The sequence below is a fragment of the Zeugodacus cucurbitae genome, chromosome X (assembly GCF_028554725.1).
Source record: "Zeugodacus cucurbitae isolate PBARC_wt_2022May chromosome X, idZeuCucr1.2, whole genome shotgun sequence".
NCBI lineage: Eukaryota > Metazoa > Arthropoda > Insecta > Diptera > Tephritidae > Zeugodacus > Zeugodacus cucurbitae.
In genome coordinates this window covers 23,415,840-23,423,721 of record NC_071672.1, presented here as the reverse complement: position 1 = coordinate 23,423,721, position 7,882 = coordinate 23,415,840, and positions in this window count along the sequence as shown.

Below are 7,882 nucleotides of genomic sequence, written 5' to 3'. Positions count from 1 at the left end.
TCTTGTCATGTCTTGTCTTGTCATGTCTTGTCTTGTCTTGTCTTGTCTTGTCTTGTCTTGTCTTGTCTTGTCTTGTCTTGTCTTGTCTTGTCTTGTCTTGTCTTGTCTTGTCTTGTCATGTCTTGTCTTGTCTTGTCTTGTCATGTCTTGTCTTGTCTTGTCTTGTCTTGTCTTGTCTTGTCTTGTCTTGTCTTGTCATGTCTTGTCTTGTCTTGTCTTGTCTTGTCTTGTCCTGTCTTGTCTTGTCTTGTCTTGTCATGTTTTGTCTTGTCCTGTCCTGTCTTGTCTTGTCTTGTCATGTCTTGTCTTGTCTTGTCCTGTCCTGTCTTGTCTTGTCATGTCTTGTCATGTCTTGTCTTGTCTTGTCTTGTCTTGTCTTGTCTTGTCTTGTCTTGTCTTGTCTTGTCTTGTCTTGTCTTGTCTTGTCTTGTCTTGTCTTGTCTTGTCTTGTCATATCCTGTCTTGTCTTGTCTTGTCATGTCTTGTCTTGTCTTGTCCTGTCCTGTCTTGTCTTGTCATGTCTTGTCTTGTCTTGTCTTGTCTTGTCTTGTCTTGTCTTGTCTTGTCTTGTCTTGTCTTGTCTTGTCTTGTCATGTCATGTCTTGTCATGTCGTGTCTTGTCTTGTCTTGTCTCATCTTGTCTTGTCCTGTCCTGTCTTGTCTTGTCATGTCATGTCTTGTCTTGTCTTGTCTTGTCTTGTCTTGTCTTGTCATGTCGTGTGTTGTGTTGTTTTGTCTTGCCTTGCTGTGTATTGTCATGTCTTATATTGTCTTGTCTTGTCTTGTCTTTGTCGTGTGTTGTGTTGTTTTGTCTTGTCTTGTCATGTCATGTCATGTCGTGTCTTGTGTTGCTTTGTCTTGTCTTGTCTTATCATGTCGTGTGTTGTGTTGTTTTGTCTTGTCTTGTTGTGTATTGTCATGTCTTATATTGTCTTGTCTTGTCTTGTGATGTCATGTCATGTCGTGTGTTGTGTTGTTTTGTCTTGCCTTGCTGTGTATTGTCATGTCTTATATTGTCTTGTCTTGTCTTGTCTTGTTTTGTCTTCTCATGTCATGTCTTGTCTTGTCTTGTCCTGTCTTGTCTTGTCTTGTCTTGTCTTGTCTTGTCTTGTCTTGTCTTGTCTTGTCTTGTCTTGTCTTGTCTTGTCTTGTCTTGTCTTGTCTTGTCTTGTCTTGTCTTGTCTTGTCTTGTCTTGTCTTGTCTTGTCTTGTCTTGTCTTGTCTTGTCTTGTCTTGTCTTGTCTTGTCTTGTCTTGTCTTGTCTTGTCTTGTCTTGTCATGTCTTGTCTTGTCATGTCCTATCTTGTCTTGTCTTGTCTTGTGTTGCCTCGCCTTGTGTTGTCTTGTCTTGTCCTGTCCTGACGTGTGTTGTGTTGTTTTGTCTTGCCATGTCTTATATTGTCTTGTCTTGTCTTGTGATGTCATGTCGTGTGTTGTGTTGTTTTGTCTTGTCTTGTCTTGTCTTGTCTTGCCTTGCTGTGTATTGTCATGTCTTATATTGTCTTGTCTTGTCTTGTCTTTGTCGTGTGTTGTGTTGTTTTGTCTTGTCTTGTCATGTCATGTCATGTCGTGTCTTGTGTTGCTTTGTCTTGTCTTGTCTTATCATGTCGTGTGTTGTGTTGTTTTGTCTTGTCTTGTTGTGTATTGTCATGTCTTATATTGTCTTGTCTTGTCTTGTGATGTCATGTCATGTCGTGTGTTGTGTTGTTTTGTCTTGCCTTGCTGTGTATTGTCATGTCGTGTGTTGTCTTGTCTTGTCTTGTCTTGTCTTGTCTTGTCTTCTCATGTCATGTCTTGTCTTGTCTTGTCCTGTCTTGTCTTGTCTTGTCTTGTCTTGTCTTGTCTTGTCTTGTCTTGTCTTGTCTTGTCTTGTCTTGTCTTGTCTTGTCTTGTCTTGTCTTGTCTTGTCTTGTCTTGTCTTGTCTTGTCTTGTCTTGTCTTGTCTTGTCTTGTCTTGTCTTGTCTTGTCTTGTCTTGCCTTGTCTTGTCATGTCTTGTCTTGTCTTGTTTTGTCTTGTCTTGTATTGTCTTGTTTTCTCATGTAATGTCATGTCGTGTGTTGTGTTGTTTTGTCTTGTCTTGTTGTGTATTGTCATGTCTTATTTTGTCTTGTCTTGTCTTGTCTTGTCTTGTCTTGTCTTGTGTTGTGTTGTTTTGTCTTGTCTTGTTGTGTATTGTCATGTCTTATTTTGTCTTGTCTTGTCTTGTCTTGTCATGTCGTGTGTTGTGTTGTTTTGTCTTGTCTTGTGTTGTTTTGTCGTGTCATGTCTTGTCTTGTCTTGTCTTGTCCTGTCCTGTCGTGTGTTGTGTTGTTTTGTCTTGTCTTGTCTTGTCTAGTTTTGTCTTGTCTTGTCTTGTCTTGTTTTATGTTGTCTTGTTTTGTCATGTAATGTCATGTCGTGTGTTGTGTTGTTTTGTCTTGTCTTGTGTTGTTTTGTCGTGTCATGTCTTGTCTTGTCTTGTCTTGTCTTGTCCTGTCCTGTCGTGTGTTGTGTTGTTTTGTCTTGTCTTGTCATGTCATGTCATGTCGTGTCTTGTGTTGCTTTGTCTTGTCTTTTCTTCTCCTTGTCTTGTGTTGTTTTGTCCTGTCCTGACGTGTGTTTTGTTGTTTTGTCTTGTCATGTCTTGTCTTGTCTTGTCTTGTGATGTCATGTCATGTCGTGTGTTGTGTTGTTTTGTCTTGTCTTGTCATGTCGTGTGTTGTGTTGCTTTGTCTTGTCTTGCTGTGTATTGTCATGTCTTATATTGTCTTGTCTTGTCATGTCATGTCATGTCGTGTGTAGTGTTGTTTTGTCTTGTCTTGTCTTGTCTTGTCTTGTCTTGTCATGTCTTGTCTTGTCTTGTCTTGTCATGTCTTGTCTTGTCTTGTCTTGTCTTGTCTTGTCTTGTCTTGTCTTGTCTTGTCATGTCTTGTCTTGTCTTGTCTTGTCTTGTCTTGTCCTGTCTTGTCTTGTCTTGTCTTGTCATGTTTTGTCTTGTCCTGTCCTGTCTTGTCTTGTCTTGTCATGTCTTGTCTTGTCTTGTCCTGTCCTGTCTTGTCTTGTCATGTCTTGTCTTGTCTTGTCTTGTCTTGTCTTGTCTTGTCTTGTCTTGTCTTGTCTTGTCTTGTCTTGTCTTGTCTTGTCTTGTCTTGTCTTGTCTTGTCTTGTCTTGTCTTGTCTTGTCTTGTCTTGTCTTGTCTTGTCTTGTCTTGTCTTGTCTTGTCTTGTCTTGTCATATCCTGTCTTGTCTTGTCTTGTCATGTCTTGTCTTGTCTTGTCCTGTCCTGTCTTGTCTTGTCATGTCTTGTCTTGTCTTGTCTTGTCTTGTCTTGTCTTGTCTTGTCTTGTCTTGTCTTGTCTTGTCTTGTCTTGTCTTGTCTTGTCATGTCTTGTCATGTCGTGTCTTGTCTTGTCTTGTCTCATCTTGTCTTGTCCTGTCCTGTCTTGTCTTGTCATGTCATGTCTTGTCTTGTCTTGTCTTGTCTTGTCTTGTCTTGTCCTGTCCTGACGTGTGTTGTGTTGTTTTGTCTTGTCTTGTTTTGTCTTGTCTTGTTTTGTCGTGTCTTGTATTGTCTTGTTTTCTCATGTAATGTCATGTCGTGTGTTGTGTGGTTTTGTCTTGTCTTGTGTTGTCTTGTCTTGTCTTGTCTTGTCATGTCTTGTCTTGTCTTGTCTTGTCTTGTCTTGTCTTGTCTTGTCTTGTCTTGTCATGTCATGTCTTGTCATGTCATGTCTTGTCTTGTCTTGTCCTGTCTTGTTTTGTCTTGTCTTGTCTTGTCTTGTCTTGTCTTGTCTTGTCTTGTCTTGTCTTGTCTTGTCTTGTCTTGTCTTGTCTTGTCTTGTCTTGTCTTGTCTTGTCTTGTCATGTCTTGTCTTGTCTTGTCTTGTCTTGTCTTGTCTTGTCTTGTCTTGTCTTGTCTTGTGTTGTGTTGTTTTGTCTTGTCTTGTTGTGTATTGTCATGTCTTATATTGTCTTGTCTTGTCTTGTCTTGCCTTGTCTTGTCATGTCTTGTCTTGTCTTGTTTTGTCTTGTCTTGTATTGTCTTGTTTTCTCATGTAATGTCATGTCGTGTGTTGTGTTGTTTTGTCTTGTCTTGTTGTGTATTGTCATGTCTTATTTTGTCTTGTCTTGTCTTGTCTTGTCTTGTCTTGTGTTGAGTTGTTTTGTCTTGTCTTGTTGTGTATTGTCATGTCTTATTTTGTCTTGTCTTGTCTTGTCTTGTCTTGTCATGTCGTGTGTTGTGTTGTTTTGTCTTGTCTTGTGTTGTTTTGTCGTGTCATGTCTTGTCTTGTCTTGTCCTGTCCTGTCGTGTGTTGTGTTGTTTTGTCTTGTCTTGTCTTGTCTAGTTTTGTCTTGTCTTGTCTTGTCTTGTTTTATGTTGTCTTGTTTTGTCATGTAATGTCATGTCGTGTGTTGTGTTGTTTTGTCTTGTCTTGTGTTGTTTTGTCGTGTCATGTCTTGTCTTGTCTTGTCTTGTCTTGTCTTGTCCTGTCCTGTCGTGTGTTGTGTTGTTTTGTCTTGTCTTGTCATGTCATGTCATGTCGTGTGTTGTGTTGTTTTGTCTTGTCTTGTTGTGTATTGTCATGTCTTATTTTGTCTTGTCTTGTCTTGTCTTGTCTTGTCTTGTCTTGTCTTGTCTTGTGTTGTGTTGTTTTGTCTTGTCTTGTTGTGTATTGTCATGTCTTATTTTGTCTTGTCTTGTCTTGTCTTGTCTTGTCTTGTCTTGTCTTGTCATGTCGTGTGTTGTGTTGTTTTGTCTTGTCTTGTGTTGTTTTGTCGTGTCATGTCTTGTCTTGTCTTGTCCTGTCCTGTCGTGTGTTGTGTTGTTTTGTCTTGTCTTGTCTTGTCTAGTTTTGTCTTGTCTTGTCTTGTCTTGTTTTATGTTGTCTTGTTTTGTCATGTAATGTCATGTCGTGTGTTGTGTTGTTTTGTCTTGTCTTGTGTTGTTTTGTCGTGTCATGTCTTGTCTTGTCTTGTCTTGTCTTTTCCTGTCCTGTCGTGTGTTGTGTTGTTTTGTCTTGTCTTGTCATGTCATGTCATGTCGTGTCTTGTGTTGCTTTGTCTTGTCCTTTCTTCTCCTTGTCTTGTGTTGTTTTGTCCTGTCCTGACGTGTGTTTTGTTGTTTTGTCTTGTCATGTCTTGTCTTGTCTTGTCTCGTGATGTCATGTCATGTCGTGTGTTGTGTTGTTTTGTCTTGTCTTGTCATGTCGTGTGTTGTGTTGCTTTGTCTTGTCTTGCTGTGTATTGTCATGTCTTATATTGTCTTGTCTTGTCATGTCATGTCATGTCGTGTGTAGTGTTGTTTTGTCTTGTCTTGTTTTGTCTTGTCTTGTCTTGTCATGTCTTGTCTTGTCTTGTCTTGTCTTGTCTTGTCTTGTCTTGTCTTGTCTTGTCTTGTCTTGTCATGTTTTGTCTTGTCCTGTCCTGTCTTGTCTTGTCTTGTCTTGTCATGTCTTGTCTTGTCTTGTCTTGTCTTGTCTTGTCTTGTCATGTCTTGTCTTGTCTTGTCTTGTCTTGTCTTGTCTTGTCATGTTTTGTCTTGTCCTGTCCTGTCTTGTCTTGTCTTGTCTTGTCATGTCTTGTCTTGTCTTGTCCTGTCTTGTCTTGTCATGTCTTGTCTTGTCTTGTCTTGTCCTGTCTTGTCTTGTCTTGTCATGTCTTGTCTTGTCATGTCTTGTCTTGTCTTGTCTTGTCTTGTCTTGTCTTGTCTTGTCTTGTCTTGTCTTGTCATGTCTTGTCTTGTCTTGTCTTGTCTTGTCTTGTCTTGTCTTGTCTTGTCTTGTCTTGTCTTGTCTTGTCTTGTCTTGTCTTGTCTTGTCTTGTCTTGTCTTGTCTTGTCTTGTCTTGTCATGTCTTGTCTTGTCTTGTCTTGTCTTGTCCTGTCCTGTCTTGTCTTGTCATGTCTTGTCTTGTCTTGTCTTGTCTTGTCTTGTCTTGTCTTGTCTTGTCTTGTCTTGTCTTGTCTTGTCTTGTCTTGTCTTGTCTTGTCTTGTCTTGTCTTATCTTGTCTTGTCTTGTCTTGTCTTGTCTTGTCTTGTCTTGTCTCGTCTTGTCTTGTCATATCCTGTCTTGTCTTGTCTTGTCATGTCTTGTCTTGTCTTGTCCTGTCCTGTCTTGTCTTGTCATATCTTGTCTTGTCTTGTCTTGTCTTGTCTTGTCTTGTCTTGTCTTGTCATGTCATGTCTTGTCATGTCGTGTCTTGTCTTGTCTTGTCTCATCTTGTCTTGTCCTGTCCTGTCTTGTCTTGTCATGTCATGTCTTGTCTTGTCTTGTCTTGTCTTGTCTTGTCTTGTCTTGTCCTGTCCTGACGTGTGTTGTGTTGTTTTGTCTTGTCTTGTTTTGTCTTGTCTTGTTTTGTCGTGTCTTGTATTGTCTTGTTTTCTCATGTAATGTCATGTCGTGTGTTGTGTGGTTTTGTCTTGTCTTGTGTTGTTTTGTCGTGTCATGTCTTGTCTTCTCCTGACCTGTCGTGTGTTGTGTTGTTTTGTCTTGTCTTGTCATGTCATGTCATGTCGTGTCTTGTGTTGCTTTGTCTTGTCTTGTCTTGTCATGTCGTGTGTTGTGTTGTTTTGTCTTGTCTTGTTGTGTATTGTCATGTCTTATATTGTCTTGTCTTGTCTTGTGATGTCATGTCATGTCGTGTGTTGTGTTGTTTTGTCTTGTCTTGTCATGTCGTGTGTTGTGTTGTTTTGTCTTGTCTTGCTGTGTATTGTCATGTCTTATATTGTCTTGTCTTGTCTTGTCATGTCATGTCATGTCGTGTGTTGTGTTGTTTTGTCTTGTCTTGTTTTGTCTTCTCATGTCATGTCTTGTCTTGTCTTGTCCTGTCTTGTCTTGTCTTGTCTTGTCTTGTCTTGTCTTGTCTTGTCTTGTCTTGTCTTGTCTTGTCTTGTCTTGTCTTGTCTTGTCTTGTCATGTCTTTTCTTGTCATGTCCTATCTTGTCTTGTCTTGTCTTTTGTTGCCTCGTCTTGTCTTGTCTTGTCTTGTCCTGTCCTGACGTGTGTTGTGTTGTTTTGTCTTGTCTTGCTTTGTCTTGTCATGTCATGTCTTGTCTTGTCTTGTCTTGTCTTGTCTTGTCTTGTCTTGTCTTCTCCTGTCCTGTCGTGTGTTGTGTTGTTTTGTCTTGTCTTGTCATGTCATGTCATGTCGTGTCTTGTGTTGCTTTGTCTTGTCTTGTCTTGTCATGTCGTGTGTTGTGTTGTTTTGTCTTGTCTTGTTGTGTATTGTCATGTCTTATATTGTCTTGTCTTGTTGTGTATTGTCATGTCTTATATTGTCTTGTCTTGTCTTGTGATGTCATGTCATGTCGTGTGTTGTGTTGTTTTGTCTTGTCTTGTCATGTAGTGTATTGTGTTGTTTTGTCTTGTCTTGCTGTGTATTGTCATGTCTTATATTGTCTTGTCTTGTCTTGTCATGTCATGTCATGTCGTGTGTTGTGTTGTTTTGTCTTGTCTTGTTTTGTCTTCTCATGTCATGTCTTGTCTTGTCTTGTCCTGTCTTGTCTTGTGTTGCCTCGTCTTGTCTTGTCTTGTCTTGTGCTGTCCTGACGTGTGTTGTGTTGTTTTGTCTTGTCTTGCTTTGTCTTGTCATGTCCTATCTTGTCTTGTCATGTCTTGTCTTGTCTTGTCTTGTCTTGTCTTGTCTTGTCTTGTCTTGTCTTGTCTTGTCTTGTCTTGTCTTGTCTTGTCTTGTCTCGTGATGTCATGTCGTGTGTTGTGTTGTTTTGTCTTGTCATGTCTTGTCCTGTCCTGTCTTGTGTTGTCTTGTCATGTCTTGTCTTGTCTTGTGTTGCCTCGTCTTGTCTTGTCTTGTCTTGTGCTGTCCTGACGTGTGTTGTGTTGTTTTGTCTTGTCTTGCATTGTCTTGTCATGTCCTATCTTGTCTTGTCATGTCTTGTCT